Here is an 18,910-nt window from a genome sequence, read left to right on the forward strand (position 1 = left end):
GTCCTCCAAATTCACTAATAAGGACCTTTTCTTCACCCAGCCCCACTTGAAGCTGCATTTAAACATAGTGTTAACTTTTTAACAACTTATAGAAAGATTACCCAATTATGACAAGCCTTAAAAGAAATATAATATCAAATATTTTTTTCAAGTGGTAGAAAGAAGACTGGTCACTTTTTTCTCCTTTTGCAGTGAGGCTAAAAGAATTTAGGGAGGTGTCTCAATTTAAATGAATTAGAAATTGAATTAGTAATTGATATATTTATAAATAAATGACTCTTCTAAATTAGTGTTTTCCAAGAGAACTTCTATGATAATGGAAATGCTGTATAATTGTACTGTCTAATAAGTAGCTGTTGGCCCAGTGTGGTTATTGAATGCTTGAAATATGGCACTTGAGATTCAGAAACTGAACTTTTAATTTTTATTAAATTTTTATTCATTTAAATTTAAATAGCCTCATGTGGCTAGTGGGTATCATTTTAGGCAGAACAGCTCTAAATGATTCTTTATGGAAGCTGTTTGGTGCCAAATACCCTATTCTGAACCTGACAAGGGAATTTCATCCAAATAAAGTGAATGTCTTTAGAACTTCAGGTTTATTCTAATTACATTGGTTGCCAAGGCAAAGGCGGTGGTAAGTGAGAAACAAGACCATCTACAGGACTGCCATGGAAATGCTATTAGAGAAACACAGGACAAGCTCATATATTGCAGTTTAACTAGACCCAGATAGGCCTGAACCAGTCCCTGAGGGTGACCCAAGTAATGCCAACTCAATGCTTTTTTAAAATTTTCTTAAATTTGTGTCTACTGGAAGTTGTTTATGTTTCTGTGTTGATCCTTGTAACAGGATACCTTGAAAAGATCTATGACCAATGCCTTAAATCACAATTTTTTCTGACCAATGGAATTAAATTTTGATAGGATGTTACCATCAGTCTTTAATTTCTATCCTGATTAAAACATTAAGGGAGTCCAGCCATTGCCTCTACACCTTTTGGAACAATTAAGCTTGGCAGGGTCTCAGTTACCTGTGACTTGTAGCAACAAAGACAGTGAGCTCCACAGGCTGCAGAGGTCACTGTTTGCAAAGAGTACGTAGGCATGGAGATCCTAGGCAGGCTCACCATACCGACCCCCACTGCTGCAGGGATAGAACCGAATTCATTAGAAGTTACAAAATTACATTTATTTCTAGGGTTTAAAAAATAACTTTTTCCTTAGCTATGAAAGGTTAAGGATCCTGGAAAGGAAACCTGAGGCTTAGCCACCCTAAGTAAGAGTCCTAGGAGTCTGGGCTGAAGAATCTTAGATGAAACCAAGACTTTGGCAAGGCTGCAGGGCTTCCTATGTTGTAAAGAAAGTTAAGGGGAAACTGAGGACCTTAGTGAATGGAGAATACTTGTTTTAGACAGTAATAGCTGCTGGTGTGAATAAAAACAGATGACAGGAATCACTTCCTACTCAGAAGCCCAGAGAGAAGAATACACATTTGGATCCTGTCTTAATTTAAAATTGAAACGGAGCAGAGAAGCCTCTGTAGTTGCCCTCAGTAATTGACTTGGTCTCTTTTCTTTCTCCCCCCAGATCTATATAAGATTCTGGGCTTTATTGCCCATACAATTAGACTAAAAATTACACTTGGAGCCCATGTTAAATTATCCCCTTACTTTAAAACAAAACCAAAACAGATGTATCAAGGGTCTACCAGTTACTACTAGAACTCTTGGCCCAGAACTTACTTCACATGCCACAAAGTTCCTGTTTCCACAGCAGTAACCAAGCCTCTATCTGTTCCCTATTTCCTTCTCTTGTCCATAATGAAAGCACAGGAGTTGGAGACTAAATTATGCTGAGAATATATAGCCCTCAGCATCTTGGGACAACCTGTTTTAACTTTGTTAACGCTTCAATTCAACAACAATTAACTGAGTGACTGAAAGCCTCAAGTCCTAGTAATAAGTGTTGTTACCGCAGTTAAGAGCTTCAAACTAAAGAGTGATTTTATTGTCACCCAAAATAGGAAGGTCTGGGGAACTTAGGTCTAACATATTTTTCTGACTCAGTACAGTTCACTCATAATTACTCATCTTCCTTTTCTTTCTAGCTGATTACCGATTTCCTCTTTCCCTTTAGAGCGTCCTAGCATCCTTCCCTGTAATCTTTGTTTAGAGTTGAGCACAAGGTTCTAGAAAGGGAGTGTGGAAGCTGAGGGTGTAACCCCACAAGCCGAATCTTGACAAGTTTCTGTGTATGGGGATTAGGAAAAGAATGACTGATTCTTGAAGTTCTGGTCTGACTTTGGGCCCAGCTTGGGAATGTGGGGATTCTGGCATGAAGGGAAAAAGAGTGTAACTGAAAACTGTGCAGAATTGTTGATATAACATCCAGTTCCTGCTTACAGGAATAATCTGATCCCTCTCACTGCTATGGAACACACGCATGTAGGCGCACATGTGATCTTGTGAACCCATTGCTCTCTTCAAAGTGCGCCCTCCTCCTCCCAGCATTTTTCCTGGACTCTCTCCAGTCCTACTGTCTCCACCCTAGTGCAAGTCACCCTCATTTCTTTGCCCAGACTCTAGGCAGGCCTATAGCCTGCTGACTGGCCTTTCCACACCTATATTTGTCTCACTTTGATCCTTTCTCCATTGTGCCTTCAGAATGACCCTTCAACAATATGTTGCTTCCTGGCATGCAAGGGTAATGACCCAAATTATGAATAAGGCCTACAAGGTCACGCATGAGAGGCTTTCGCTCAGCCTTTTCACTCTTTGTGGGCCACCTACACTGGTGCTACCCCCAGCCTTGTTACCTCTGCCTTCAGTCCTAACCCCAGACTCTGCACCCCTGCTTTTCCTTCAGAACTCAACTCAAATATCACTCTGTTTAGGGCCAGTTTACCTAATGTGCCAGACTAAGCCAGGGTCCCTGTCAGAAGTCCCCTAACATCTCACACTTCTCTTTCACAATGCTTATTACCATTGCAGTTGTATAGTTGGTTATTGTTTAAAGGACCATGGCTGCCTTGTCCACTGTTTTATCCCCCAGCATCTATCACCATGCCCAGCACAAAGCAGTGGCGGTAGGGGGCGGGAGTTGTTAAATATTTGCTGAGTGGCAATACCTGTGTCCTAAAGACCACACGGCCACTTCCCTGACACTGGTGTCTGCAGCACAGAGAAGCCATCCTGTTCTTATTGTACCCTGTACTGTTATTCTTTTCACTTTCATCTGGCTTGATTATTTTTGTCCTCTATGCTTTTACACTTTATTTCCAAAAGATGAGAAGGAACTCTTAGGTAGAATTGCAGCTGGCAGTTACAGCCACACCAGTGTTTTCAGAATACATAATATCCTTTCCCATTTCCTTTATAAACTGAAACCACCAACAGTTTCGTGTGCCATGTCTTCAATTCTTACTCTCGTCAGCTGAAGTAATGTCCTTCAGGGCCTAATCGCATGCCACTTTCCCTGTGAATGCCTGCCTGTTCTTAGAGTTTCTCTCCTCTTTCCAAAGCATTTTTCTTTTACCCATTTGGCATTTGTTTTGGCTTTCTATAATAGTTGTTGATACTCAGCTATCTAACCTAAACTCTCTCAAGACACAGACTGCACTGATCTATTATCTGAGTCATCTTTATATCTCAGCACCTAACACAATGTTAGACACTCATTAAATTAGATTTTTTTTTTCCCCTATAGATATAGTGCCAGAGTGACTAGAGCAAAGTCCTTTAGTCCTGTCAGATCCAGGGTTTGATCCCTGGGTCAGGAAGATCTCCTGGAGGAAGAAGCCATGGCAACCCACTCCAGTATTCTTGCCTGGAGAATCCCATGGACAGAGGAATGTGGTGGGTTACAGTCCAGGGGTTCACAAAGAGTTGGACATGACTGAAGTGACTTAGCATGCATGCATGCATTGTCTCCTACTTCCATGAAGAAGTACAGAGGATAGAAACACCCTGGCTTCTTCTCCCTTCCTGTGAAAGTTTTCCAAAATTCCGGAAGAAGAAGAATTTATGTTATATATATATACATATGTGTATGTATATATATATAATAAAAATATATACAGGACTTCCCTGGTGGCCAATGCAGAAGACATGGGTTCGATCCCAATCTGGGAAGATCCCACATGCTGTGGGGCAACTAAGGCCTTGCACCACAAGTATCGAGCCTGTGCTCTAGAGCCCAGGAGCCACAACCACTGAAGCTGCATCCCTAGAGCCTGTGCTCTGCAATAAGAGAAGCCACTGCTAAGAAACACGCACACCTCAACTAGAGAGCAGCCCCCACTCACCACAACTAGAGAAAAGCTTGTATAGCAACCAAGACCCAGCACAGAGAAGGAATAAAAAAATAAATAATCTTAAATATATATATATACACAAACTAATGCCAATAAATTCATATAAGGGTATCAGTTCAGTTGCTCAGTCATGTCCGACTCTTTGCGCCCCCATGGACTGTAGCACGCCAGGCTTCCCTGCCCATCACCAACTCTTAGAGCTTACTCAAATTCATGTCCATCAATTTGGTGATGCCATCCAGCCATCTCATCCTCTGTCGTCCCCTTCTCCTCCTGCCCTTAATCTTTCCCAGCATCAGGGTCTTTTCTAAGGAGTCAGTTCTTCGAATCAGGTGACCAAAGTGTTGGAGTTTTGGCTTCATATATAAGGGTATAGTGTATGTTTAAAACCTCACTGCTCTTCCTCAATCAGTGATTCACATAAGAAGTTTAAAATGCCAGGGGCATGGAACTGATATCTCAAAAAAAAAAAAAGGAAAAAAAAAAAGCAGTCTGCTGATAAATCAAACATGCTGAGTTGTTGATTCTGTTGGAGGAAGAAAAAATTCCCTCTACCCTTTCTAGGTTTTTCTGACTGGTCTAAGAATTAAATTGAAATGAGACAGATTAACAAGGGAAAATCAAATGCAATTACATATGTATGGGGGCCCCATGAGAAAAATGAGACCCCCCGCCCGGGACAAGTTAGACAATTGAGGCTTATATGCCATCTAAGAAAAGGAGAAGAGGGTAGGTAGGGGTTTGGGACTTCGGAGGGAAGGAAGAAAATTCACAGAAAAATAGAAAAACAAACATTTGGTAAACAATTGCCCTTATAGGCTCTTTTCATCTCCGTTGTTGGAAATTTTTAATGAATTTCAGATTGAACTTTTAAAGGTCTCCTAAGGCGAAAAAAAAAAACTAACCAAGAACATGTCATCAGGCTTGTTTACAATACTTACAGATTTGAGCAATTTCTTTCTTCTCAAGGTCACCCAAATAAACCTGAGGTTTCTTATACCTGCTAGGAAGTGACCTTCATTACTTCATTAAGGTTGTTGGGAACCCTGTAAACAACATATCAGGTGTTTGTTGTAGTTGTTGTTTAAGGGGCTTTATTGGCTCCATAAAGTCAACCTCTTTAAGTTCCTTAAAGCCATCTGATCAAATGTGAGACTATACATGACTTTCTCAAACATGGTGTTCCAATCCAGAGCCTTGGTAATACAAAGTTAGTCGCTCAGCCGTGTCTGACTCTTTTCGAGCCCATGGACTGTAGCCCACCAGGCTCCTCTGTCACGGGATTCTCCAGGCAAGAATACTGGAGTGGGTTGCCATTTCCTTCTCCAGCAGCTCTTACCCACCCAGGGATCAAACCTGGGTCTCCTGCATTTCAGGCAGATTCTTTACTGTCTGAGCCACCTGGGAAACCCTTGGTAATATAACCAGTTTCCAAATGTATTCTGCTGCAAGGAGAATAGATTCCTATTGAACTTGTGCAGATAGCTAAATTGCCGTGAAAATAATACTACTTACTGAGAGTTTCTGAATCCTGAAGGGCTCAAGTTGAGAGAAAAACTAAAAGTCTCATCTTTGATCACAAAAGCATCTTACAAATTGTTGATAGATTTAGAGAAAAGAGACAATGATTTCCTTATATCTGAAAAGTCAAAACATTTTTTTTAAAAATCAGTAATTGTTCAAACAAAAAAAGTCATAAAGAATTATAATCATCTTTATCAGTTTATTCATTCCATGTAATTAATTCTTGTGACTCTTCATCTTTTGTTAGAAGTTTATGAAGCTATCAGTTTCTGCATTAGGGTTCTGTAAATTCTTGTATAAGTCATTTCCGACTCTTTTGTGACCCCATGGACTGTAGCCTGGTCAAGCTCCTCTGTTCATGGGATTTCCCAGGCAAGAATACTGGAGTGGGTTGCCATTTCCTTCTCCAAGTGATCTTCTTGACCCAGGGATTGAAACTGCATCTCCTCCATCGGCAGATGGATTCTTTACCACTGAACCACGAGTGAAGTCCCAATTGTCAGTAAATACAGAAAGTTAAATTGTTGTAAGTAAAACTCAATTCTTGTGATACTAATAAGATTCAATTTTAAACAGTCAAAGACCTGAGGGAGATAGTGTGAAGCACAGTTGATAAGACCTAAAGTCTCTGCTTTCTAGACAAAAAATTTTCATAAAATCTTACCAAGAGCAGACCAGTAGACCAAAAAACTTTTCGCTTTTTGGACGGAAAGAAATTAGGTTTTACTCAACATCACTCATTATCAGAGAAATGCAAATCAAAGCCACAGTGAGGTACCATCTCACGCTGGTCAGAATGGCTGCTATCAAAAAGTCTACAATCAATAAACGCTGGAGAGGGTGTAGGGAAAAGGGAATCCTCTTACACTGTTGGTGGGAATGCAAACTAGTACAGCCACTATGGAGAACAGTGTGGAGATTCCTTAAAAAACTGGGAATAGAACTGCCATACGACCCAGCAATCCCACTGCTGGGCATACACACAGAGGAAACCAGAATTGAAAGAGACACGTGTATCCCAATGTTCATCACAGCACTATTTACAATAGCTAGAACATGGAAGCAACCTAGATGTCCATTGACAGACGAATGGATAAGAAAGCTGTGGTACATATACACAATGGAGTATTACTCAGCTATTTAAAAGAATGCATTTGAATCAGTTCTAGTGAGGTGGATGAAATTGGAGCCTATTATACAGAGTGAAGTAAGTCAGAAAGAAAAACACCAATACAGTATATTAACGCAAGTATATGGAATTTAGAAAGATGGTAACAACCCCATACATGAGACAGCAAAAGAGACACAGATATAAAGAACAGACTTTTGGACTCTGTGGGAGAAGTTGAGGGTGGGATGATTTGAGACAATAGCATTGAAACATGTATATTACCACATGTGAAATAGATGACCAGTCCAAGTTCGATGCATGAAACAGGGCACTCAAAGCCAGTGCACTGGGACAACCCAGAGGGATGGGATGGGGAGGGAGGGGGGAGGGGGATTCGGGATTGGGGACACATGTATACCCGTGGCTGATTCATGTCAATGTATGGCAAAACCCACCACAAAATTGTAATTAGGACTCCAATCAGAATAAATGAATAAATTTTAAAAAAATTAGCTTTTAGTTTTACATAAATACACTATTGATGTTAAACCTTATTTCTGAAATCCTTATAATAAATCCACTCAATCTTATCCAGCACAAACATACACAAAATTCCTTTCCCAAGATTTCTTTTTCATAAAACTTTTACAATTTTCTATGTCTAGAGCTTGTCTTTTATTTTCCTCTTTTTCATTCTGGAATACTGGCTATATTTTAGGACACTTTGTTTTCCCTTAATAAAAATTCATCTCCTTACTTTATAACTTTTCTTACCCAAAAGTGCATTTCATTTTCCTTACATGCAGAATTGTTTCCCTTATATTTAGTGATTTTAATTACATATATTAACTAGAATTTTTAATCTTAGAAACTTTAATTTTTAATGAAAACTAAGTAAGCAATTATGAACTTTTATATTAGCATTTTTGTGAATTGGCAGGCTAATAAATATTTTTTATAATTTCCATAACATGTGTTTCTTATACTGTTTTTCAAAGCACAAGACTTGCTTACTAACAAACACAAATTTTTTCTTTTAGTTCCTTTATAATAAGAAGTCAGAAGGAGATAAACCTATGTTCAATAATTAATGAAAAATATTTTATCTTATTTGGAATTGATCTAGTTATTCAATAAATTTGCATCATTTAATTTAACTTAGCAAAACTCTATAGTTTCAAGTTACCAAAAGATTTTGGAAGCTCTTTTTAAGTATACCTACAATAAAACAGAATTATTATATCTATTTAATGTGCTTGTTTTCAACAATTGTGATATGAAAATTTTGTCATGCCACATTTTTTTTTGCTAGCAAATTTTGTAGTAAGGATAAATTTGGTGCTGAAAACTCAGACTCTGTGACCAGTGCCAAATTGAATCTCAGAGATAGAGTTTCGGGTGAAGCAGAAAAGAATAGCATTATTTCTTTGTCAGTCAAAGAGGGACAGAGTGGCCTCCTGCCCCAAACAACTGTGGGTCCCAACCTGGGAGGAACTGGTGAGGAGTTTTTATAGCAACGGCTCAAGGGTGGATTGCTGATAAGATTAAAATGTGTGCAGGAATACTTAATTTATGTGTTTAATTCTTAATCAGTTGAACAGAGCTCTTTTTAAATTAATTTTGGCAACAAAATTAATTGGGTAAAATTTTGTTACCCAAAAACTGGATTTGCCTCTTGGTGGGTGTTAAACTAAAAGACAACCAAGTCAAAGATCAGAAGAATGAAGAACCTATTACTTGCAACAAGTAAAGGGAAGACCAGGATCTTTCCCAAAGTGGCATCTCCCCAAAGAACAAAACTGGGGAAGTTTTAAGGGAAGGATATATGCATATTCATGAAGAGGCTGAAACAGAGGATAATTCAGCATAGAATTGGGGCAAAGGTTGACAGAGTCCCAGTTTTAGTTGATTGAAGTCATGAATGTTAAAAAAAGTTCAACATCATCCTTCTGTCTTCCACCTGGATCGAACTCTTAGTTCCTACAGAACTCAAAGATGCATATCAGATTGTTATCTATATCCCTTGTGGAGGAACTATAACTCTGTCTCATCACTGTACTATTGTTTCTTGAGTGCTTTTCCTTTGTTCCTGCATTCCCTCATTTCCCATAAGATCATTAGTTACTGAGACCTTCTTCAACTGCAAACATTGTGGCCAGGCTTAGATCACAAAATGGCATAGGCCAAAATGGCTTCCTTTAAATATATATATATATAAAATTTCATTCTTTTTTATGGCCAAATAGTATTCCATTGTATATATGTACCATATCCTCTTTATCCATTCATCTGCTGATGGACTTTTAGGTCGTCCTCATGTCTTGGTTATTGTGAATAGTGCTGCTGTGAACATAGCAGGAGACGCAGGTTCAATCCCCTGGGTTGAGATCCCCTGGAGGAGGAATTGGCACCCCACTCCAGTATTCTTGCCTGGGAAATCCCATGGACAGAGGAGCCTGGCAGGCGACAGTCTGTGGGGTCGCAAAAAGTCAGATACGACTGAGTAACTAACAAGGCAAAAAAGCCTTTTTTACTAATATTTGTAGACAAGATTTTTAAGCCACATATATATATATATAATTTAATTATTTGTTTATTTATTTAGCTGTGCTGGGTCTTGACTTGCTGCATGGGCTATTCTCTAGTTGCAGTGCACAGGCTTCTCGTTGCAGTCGTTTTCCTTGTTGTGGAGCACAAGCTGCAGGGTGTGTGGTCTCAGTAGTTGTGGTTTCCGAGCTCCAGAGCATTAGATTAGCAGGTGGATTCTCTACGACTGCGCCACCAGGGAGGTGCTCCCGCCCAGCATTTTTAAGTGAAGTATAGTTGATGCTCTACATATTATACATATATCTACACATTCTCTGTTTATGTTCTTTTTCATTACGGTTTATCACAGGATATTGAATATAGGTCCCTGTGCTATACAGTAGAACCTTGTTGTTTGTCCATTCTCTGTATGATAGTTTGCATCTACTCACCCAAGACTCTCACTCCATCCCTCCCCCACCTACCCTCTGCCTTGGCAACCACAAGTCTGTTCTCTGTGTCTGTGAGTCTTTTCCTTTTTCATAGATAAGTTCATTTGTATCACTGTGTTTTAGATCTCACATATGTGACATTATGTGGTGTTTGTTTTTTTCTTTCTGAATTACTTCACTTAGTATGATCATCTCTAGTTCCATCTATGTTGTTGCAAATGGCATTAATTCATTCTTTTTCATGGCTGAATAGTATGCCACTGTATGTATGTATCACATCTTTTTTATCCATTGACTGTTGATGGATTTTTAGGTCATTTTCTGTCTTGGTTATTGTGAATAGTGCTGCTGTGAACAGAGGAGTACATGTTTCTTTTGAATTATAGTTTTGTCTGGAGTGGGCTTGCTGAGTAATATGGCAACTCTAGTTTTAGTTTTTTTGAGAAACCTCCATAGAGCTTTCCGTAGTGACTGCACCAATTTATTTTCCCACCAACAGTATTGGAAGGTTCCCTTTTCTCGACATCCTCTGCAGCGTTTGTTATTTTGTAGACTTTTTTTAATGATGGCCCTTCTGGCCTGTGTGAAATGGTACCTCAGTGTAGTTTTGATTTGCATTTCTCTAATAGCAATGTTGAGCTTCTTTTCATGTGCCTGTTTGCCATCTGTCTGTCTTCTCTGGCAAAATGTCTACTTAGTTCTTCTGCCCATTTTTTGATAGGGTTGTTTGGGGTTTTTTTTTTTTTATTGTTGAGTTGTATAAGCTGTTTGTATATTTTGGAAATTAAACCTTCGTAGGTTATATCACTTGCAAATGTTTTCTGCCATTCCGTAAGTTGTCTTTTTGTTTGTTTATGGTTTCCTTTGCTGTGCAAAAGCTTGTAAGCTTGATTAGGTTCTATTTGTTTATTTTTGCTTTTATCTCTATTGCCTTGAGAGACTGACCTAAGGAAACACTGGTGTAATTTATGTCAGAGAATGTTTTTCCTATGCTTGCTTCTAGGAGTGTTATGGGGTCATGCCTTATGTTTAAGTCTTTAAGCCACAAAATGGTTTCTCTTATGTCAAGATATCCATGCTTGGTTCTCTTTCTCTGGAAATCCCATACACTATCTGTTTACAATGCCATCTGAAGGTAGAAAAATATCACACATCTACAATGTATATATACAGACACACACAAACATATGCACAGATGCAGAGATCTTATAGCTTTCGTTTTTAGAAAATGTGTGAGAGAGGTACAGTAATACAAAACTCACTAGTTTATAAAAAAATGGTTTATGAAAGAATGTTTTGAAACAGCTCCCTAAAGTTTGCATTTCAAAGAATGGCTCTTAGGCCCTAAAGAAGATGCGGGTAGAAAATCTGTATCACAAAGGCACAATTTTGTGTCCTAGTAACAATAAACAGTTTGAGATGAATAAGGGAGGCTTGAAAGTGAAACTCTTAGTCTCTCAGTCTTCCTGATCCAGGGATGGAACCTAGATCTCCTGCATTGCAAGTAGATTCTTTACCACCTGAGCCACCAAAGGGACTCAAAGGGAGGTTTGGGGTTTGCCAAAAGGACAGGTGAACTTCGAACCACTTTCTAGAGACACACCTCTGGCCCTGTAGTGATTTCCAAGGCAAAGACAGTTGTTTCTGGTTTTCCAAAGAACTGGGTTGCAGGCTGAATGATGGAGATTGACCTGCCCTTCTGACTATATTTTTTCCAATTTGCTTCTTTCCTCTGTCCTTTCCTCTAAAGTACATAGTTTCACTTTAGCTGAGGGGAGAAAGCCTGAAAAGTGTTCCCATCAGGCTGTGAGTGTCAGCTGGGGTCATTCATTCTAAAGCGTTTTCCACATCTGGATTTGATTGCATTCCTGTGGCATTGGTTAACATGTTTTTCTGTTTTTTTTTTTTTAATCACCTACAAGCTTCTAGTTAGATCTAGAGATTTGATCTGATTCAGGTTTGATTCTTTTTCCTTTTACAAAAATATTTCATAAGTTGTAATAAGCTATTCCATTAGGAGATAGTGATGTCTAGTGTCTTTCTTTTTATGTTAACAGTCCTCAATGGTAATTGCTATTTCCATTAGGGGTTTGCAAAATGGTGATATTCTCATTATATTTTTTCTTCTTACTTTATTATCTTCACTATTTCTATAATATCTATTTCAATAATTTCCCTGACCTCAATTATTTAACTCCCAGAGGTAAAGCTCATAAGAGAAAGGCAAGCTAAATGCTTGATTCTTACCCTTTACTTACCAATTTTCAGAATAATGAGTTGGTTTACCATCATTCTCCAAAGGTGACGAAATTCTTTTAAAAATGTCATTGTGATTTCATGGATTTTAACACACCTGATGTGTTTAATCAATTGCAGTTATTCTTACTGATGCTCAAACTGTGGGAACCTTTTCAAGCTGGTTCCTCAGTCTTTTCCACAATCTAGGCTGGCATAGTATTTATTTCTCTGAGGTTGTTCACTGTTTCTGGGCCTTTTCAGTGACTAGAACTAGGAAACAGAAGTTTAAAGGTAAAAATGCATTACAAGTTCACACTCATATTTTCAATACAAACTTAAAAAGTACAGAGTTTTACTTCTTTGGTTTTGTAGTTGTATTTCTTTTTGCTAAAAATCTTGGTCCCTTCTTTTAGGATACTTTAATACTTATAAAATATTTACTGACAGTTCAGTGATCAAAGATGGTATAAGACTTTTTTGTAGGTTTGTTTTTTTTTTTTTGTCCTGAGGGTGTATCCCACTAGGAATCAAACTACATAAATTGTTGTTTTAATGTCACTGATACTCAAAATATTAACCAGTTGGAACTGTAATCTCCTTGATTCTGTCTCACCACAACAAAAATTTGAAGTGACGGACAGGTTGGTGTTACAGCTCAGTTTTATCTGGCAAGCAAAGGAAAATGTATCCTCAAGGCGTGAGGGAGGTCAGACCCAAAAGAAGCAAAGAGAAGAGAAGCCAGGGACCAAATTTTGGCTCCTCTTTTTATACATTTTTTTCTCCTCCCCCTGAACCTGCCCTATGTAAATTGGGCTCGCCAGGAGGGCTGTTTGTTTTACCTGAGATTCTCACTCTGGTCTTCCGACTTTCCTTTGTTCTATTTTTCACGGGCTTTTTCCGTTCTTTGTCTTTTAGCCACCGCCATTCTGGACGCCTTTTCGCTATTCTAACTACCTAACAGAACCAATCAACCCCTCTATGCCATGGTTTAACAACTTTAGGTGTTTAACTGTGGAGACGAGGAGGAAGGGTAGTATCTCAGGGCAGCCCCCGTTCACCAACCCATTTACCATTGCTCCAAGTAATTAGCCTCCAACTAATTAAAATAAATGAAAAAAAATTTTTTTCAAAAAAATAAATAAAGCAATAAATAAATAAAAACTGGGAATGCCATACTCTGTTATAAGCCTCTGTTATAAGCTTGTTATAAGCCTTTCTATCGTTGAGTTCTCATCTAGCTTCAACAGGAACCTAGACAGATACCCTTTTCCTACTTCCTTACCCTGCTAGGGTTTTTTTTTTTTTTTTTTTTTTTTTCTTTTTTTTTTTTTCTTTTTTCTTTAAAAATATGGAACGCTTCACGAACCTGCGTGTCATCCTTGCGCAGGGGCCACGCTAATCTTCTCTGCATCGCTCCAATTTCAGTATATGTGCTGCCGAAGCGAGCACCCTGCTAGGTTTTATTTATACAGTTATCCAAAAATTTCACAATAATACAAATGATTATTTTATATGATTCTTGAAGTTCTGGCCAGTAAATTAAGCAAATACAGAAATATGAGTTATGACTATTAGGAAATTAAGTTAACAATACTTAGAGCCAATTATCATTAGACAAAACAAAATGAGCAAGAAAACCTTATGTAGAATAAGCAAAGTATGAGCAGACATTTATAGGCCACACAAGGCTAAAAATCTGTTATAGTGTCACCAGCTATTGTGTTAGCAGGCCTGGATCAATTAGTAATTAAAATTAAAGTTAAATATAATTAATTACACCATTTTCTGATGTTTTTATTTAATATCACTAAAATTATTTTTAATAATTACTAGAGTGATTGTCTGTGATACTGCCTTCCCCAAAAGCTCTCTTTCCTAAGAACTGGTGTTCCCCTCCCTCTCTACCATCCATGTGGTTGTAGGCAGAACTTTTCGGCTTACATGACCCCACTCCCCTAAAGATTAAATCCCTAAGGATTTAAATTGCTCTTATCCACCTGATTTCCAAAGCAAAATTACCAAATGCTGTCAATATAACTTGTTCTGTGCTAAAAGCAGAATTAGACAGTCCTGACTTGCTCACTGCCATTCCAGTGTTTTCTGAAAAATGCAAAATTTCAATTTGTGGATGGTGATTTTGTCAAAAGTAAAAGTTCATCAGCTTATAGACTTGTGAAATAATTCATGTCTTTAAAATTTTGACAGTACTAATAAGCTGCAGGGAATTTTGGCCAAATTCCTTTCAATTTGATTTAGTTTTCTTACATCAGCACGGATTCAGGAAAATAGAAAGCAAACTACAAATGTAATTTTACACTTTCTGTTAGCCGCACTAAGAAAAGAGTTTAAAAAAAATGTGAAATTAATTTTAATAACGTTTTATTTAACTAAAATTTTCCAGAATGTTATCACTTTAACATACAGTCAATATTTTTAAATTTCTGATGAAATATGTTACATTATTTTTTCAAAGTCTAATGTGTATTTTATACTTACAACACATCTTAATTTAGAATAGCCAGATTTCAAGTGCTCAAAAGCCTCATGGGGACAATGCAGCCTTAGATAAAAGTCACAGGTGGAGACAGTAACATTTTTTAGATACTTACGCTGCCTTCCCCTTAAATTACACGATGAATACAACATTCTTAACACAATGTTTACCACCTATAACTAGAACACCATTCCAAGTCTGCGGGGAAAATGTTGCAGATTATAAAGATGCGTTCAAATATTTAAAATTTTTATTCTAGTGTCTATCCTTCAACTCTCTTTTCCACATTTTGAAGAACAGAAAATGGTGTCACTTTTGTGTCATTATGAGTTTTGGATTAGATAACAAGGAAGAGTGGAATTGCCATTAAATGGCATTTATTCCCACTTTCAGAAGTAATATGCTATTTTGGACAGGGCGCTAGCTCAAGAGTCTGACATGAGTTTTCATCCTGGCTATGCCATTAACAGGATGGCTTGCAACAGGTCAAGTCAATTCTTTGAACATCGTCTCATCTCTAAAATGAGGTTGGACTACATTATTAACTTTAATCATACTCTTAGTCACCTAGGGATTTGTAAGGGAAGAGTAAGATGGAAATAGGTGAAATTTTTGCCACACATACACACACTCCACCAGAATCAAGCACTGCAGGATCAAGTTTGTTTGTTTTATAAATTAATCTTCAGTGTAAACCCCCAAACTAATTAAATATTATAACCAGGGAATTTAATCATCTCCACTCTTCAACAATATATAAAATATGGTATTTGCATCTTCTGGCCCATACCTAAAGGTCCTTTCACATACCTAGGTATTTTATCTTTCTTGATGTGATTTTGAATGGGATTTCTTTCTTTCTGTTTGTGATAATTCATTATTAGTGTATAGAAAAGTCAAGATTTCTGTATATGGATCTTGTATCCTGCAACTTTACTGAATTCATATATTGGTTCCAATAGTTTTTTGGTGGAGATGTTAGGCTTTTTTGTATACAGTATCATGTCATCTGCAAATAATGACAGTTTTACTTCCCCTCTTCCAATTTGAATGCCTTTTATTTTTTTCTTCTCTGATGCCTATGATTAGTACTTCTAATAATATATTAAATAGAAATGGTAAAAAGTAGGCATTCTTGTCTTGTTCCTGATTTTAGAGAAAAAGCTTCAGCTTTTCACTGTTAAGTATGATGTTAGCTATGAGTTTCTCTGGTATGGTCTTAATTATGTTGAGATATGTTCCCTCTATACCAACTTTGATGAGAGTTTTTATCATGAATGGATGCTAAATTTTGTCAGATGATTTTTCTGCATCTATTGAAATGATAGTATAATTTGTATCCTTCCTTTTGTTAATGTGGTGTATCACATTTGATTGATTTGCAGATACTGAAGCATCCTTGCTTCCCTGGAATAAATCCCACTTGATCATAGTGTATGGTCCTTTTTAATATACTGTTGAATTTGGTTTGCTATTATTTTATTGAGGATTTTGCATCTATATTCATCAAAGATATTGTAACTTTCTTTTTTTGCATTGTCTTTGGTTTGGGTATCAGGGTAATAATGGCGGCCTCATGGAATAAATTTAGGAATGTTCCTTCCTCTTCAATTTTTTGGAGTTTGAGAAGGATGAATATTAGCTCTTCATTATATATTTGGTAGAATTCCCTGGTGAAGCCACCCAGTCCTGGACTTTTGTTTGATGGAAATTTTTGGTTACTGATTCAATTTCACTACTAGTGATCGGACTGTTCAGATTATCTATTTTCTCCTGATTCAGCATTTGAAGACTGTATTTTTCGACAAATCTATTGTTTCTTCTAGGTTGTCCAGTTTACGGGCACATAGCTGTTCATAGCAGGTCCCAAGGTGCTGTGCAGAAGCCCGGAGGTTAACGTCTGAACTGCTTCTGTTCACTCTAAGTGTGAACTCTCACCCCTTCCAGCATTGTCACCTTTGCCCCAAAGGAGAGCAGCACTGAAGCAGGAGGAGCTGGAGCCGGTGCCCAGTATGGGCCGAGGTGCTGGCTGGGTGAGGCCAGTCACTAGTCAGTGAGGCCCAGACTGCTCTAAATGCTGTCTCTGTGGGTGCCGGCAGTGGCTTTCCATACCCTGCTCAGATTCAGTGCCAGGTTTAAGTTGACTCTGTCCCCACCAGTGCACACTCTCCTTGGCAATGGCAATGGCAACCTTCCCTCTAGAGGGGAGATGCCCCAGAACAAGAGGGGACAGTGTGGGTGCTTGATGTGGGCCAGAATGTGAACTGGGACGGTCTTGGCACACCAAGCAAGAATTTCAGATGGCTCCCAATCTGCTGACTTTGTGAGCGGCAGTAATGGCAGCCGTCATCTCGTTCAGAGGCAGTGCCAGGTCTGAGCTGGCTCTGTTCCCCACTGCTGCACAGGCTCCTTGGCAGTGGCAGTCTTTGCCTAGTAGGGAGCTGCACTGGAGCTAGAGGACCCAGGCTGCGTGCTTGGCATGGGCTTGGGGCATATGCTGGGGCAGTCACGGGAAATCAGCCTGAATTCCAGAATGTTTTGATCTGTTTCCTCCGCCTTGTTCCCAAGAGTAAACAAGTTTGTGTAGCTCCTCCTAGTGGAGTCTAGGTTTCTTACTACCCTCCTGTTAGTCCCCCTGGTTCAGATCAGCTAAGGGGACTCATCTTCCCAGTGTTGGGCTTCAGAGCTAGGGTGCTTAATATGTGGTTCAAACCACTCACTCTTCTAGAAGGATCTCTGAGCCCATGATACTCCTGTCCTCCTCCATGTCCCCTCCTAGTGTTACAGATCCTGACCTGATCACTTGTCTTCCTTTCCTACCTGACTCGTGTGGATCTTTTTTTTTAACAGCTGTGGTTATAGAAGTCTTTCTGCCAGTCTCCAATTGGTTTTCAGTGAGAATTACTCCACATATGGATGTATTTTTGATGTGTTCATTGATGGGAGGTGAGGGCCACATCCTCCTTCTCCACCATCTTGATCTCTGTAACTGTCTGGGTTAGCATCTCAACATATGTTCATGTAAGATCCCAAATAAGGAGGTGAATTTAACTGGTTTGCAAGTCAGCAATCAACAAAAACAAGTGCTGGTTTATAGCTACCTCAATCCTAGGGCTAAAAGAGTTTCTTTTAACAATGTCACAGTTTGGGTTTCAGTTCATGTTTTAAAATGATAATCTAGAGATTTCTTCTTGTTGATCTCATCAACTGAAGCAGCCAACCCCAGCACACAGCTCTTGATTCCTCATACCCTTCATATTGTTCTATGGCAATGACAGTTAGGTCCTCCAGGGGCTTGTCCTTAATGCCCACCATAGTCCTGATGTTCAGAGGCATTAATTTCTTTAGCTGTTTCACCGTAACAGGCCATGGGCTTCCAGTATCCCATCTTTGAATATTAATTGGGTTTTTATTATCTTCAAGTATAATGAGTCTCCAGGACTTCCCTGGTGGTCCAGTGATTAAGACTTTGCCTTCCAAGCAGTTTCAGTCCCTGGTCAGGGAGCTATGACCCCACACGCCTCACATCCAGACAATCAAAACATAAACAACAGAAGCAATATTGTAACAGATTCAATAAAGACTTTAAAAAAACATAGTGAAAAAAAAAAACATAGTGAATCTGGATAATTATAGTTTCCTCATTTCTATAAGAGTCTATTGTCTATAATCAACTCCTCATTAACAACTTCTCTACATGTCAGGAGTCACAACTGCAAGCTGCCAATGCTAGGTAGCTTAAACAGACTGAAATTTGTTGGAAGGATGCCAGGTAGCTCCCAAGATAAGGTTAAAAACCAAGCTCAAGCAACAGATAACTCAGCCAAGGTAGCTACCTGATACCACCAGGTATTCTCTTCTCCCGGGTTATTGACATCACCACAGTCTCTGTATCACTCCCTCTGAATTCAATGGCAGAATCTCCCTGGGTAAACTTCAGTCATGTGCTGATGCCCTTGACATTTAGAAGAAGGAAGATCTGCCCTTCATCATTCATATGCTAAGTGATACACTCGCATACCCAAACACACACGCATGCATACACACATCGAGGCCACCATACTTAACCTTTATTTCTGGACTTCATATTTATTTTACTGGTCTGTTAGTGGTCTGTTGCTACCATGATATTGTTTCAATTTCAGTCATTTATATTTCTTTTAAAGTCTGATAACTCAAATTCCCTTCCTTCTGAAAAGATTAAAATTTTTTTGCTTGGTTCTTCTCAGCTTCATTTTTCTTGGTGAATT

At 38.6% G+C, this 18,910-nt stretch overlaps 1 non-coding gene across 1 annotated transcript; it reads right to left on the reverse strand.

The window, feature by feature from the left end:
• Positions 1-13,508: 13,508 nt before the first annotated feature.
• LOC122688848 lies at positions 13,509-13,615 on the reverse strand. Its single transcript, XR_006339591.1, has one exon. It is a non-coding gene; the product is annotated as a U6 spliceosomal RNA (small nuclear RNA).
• Between the last annotated feature and the right edge of the window lie 5,295 nt (positions 13,616-18,910).

This window comes from Cervus elaphus, chromosome 33, assembly GCF_910594005.1.
Source record: "Cervus elaphus chromosome 33, mCerEla1.1, whole genome shotgun sequence".
Lineage (NCBI taxonomy): Eukaryota > Metazoa > Chordata > Mammalia > Artiodactyla > Cervidae > Cervus > Cervus elaphus.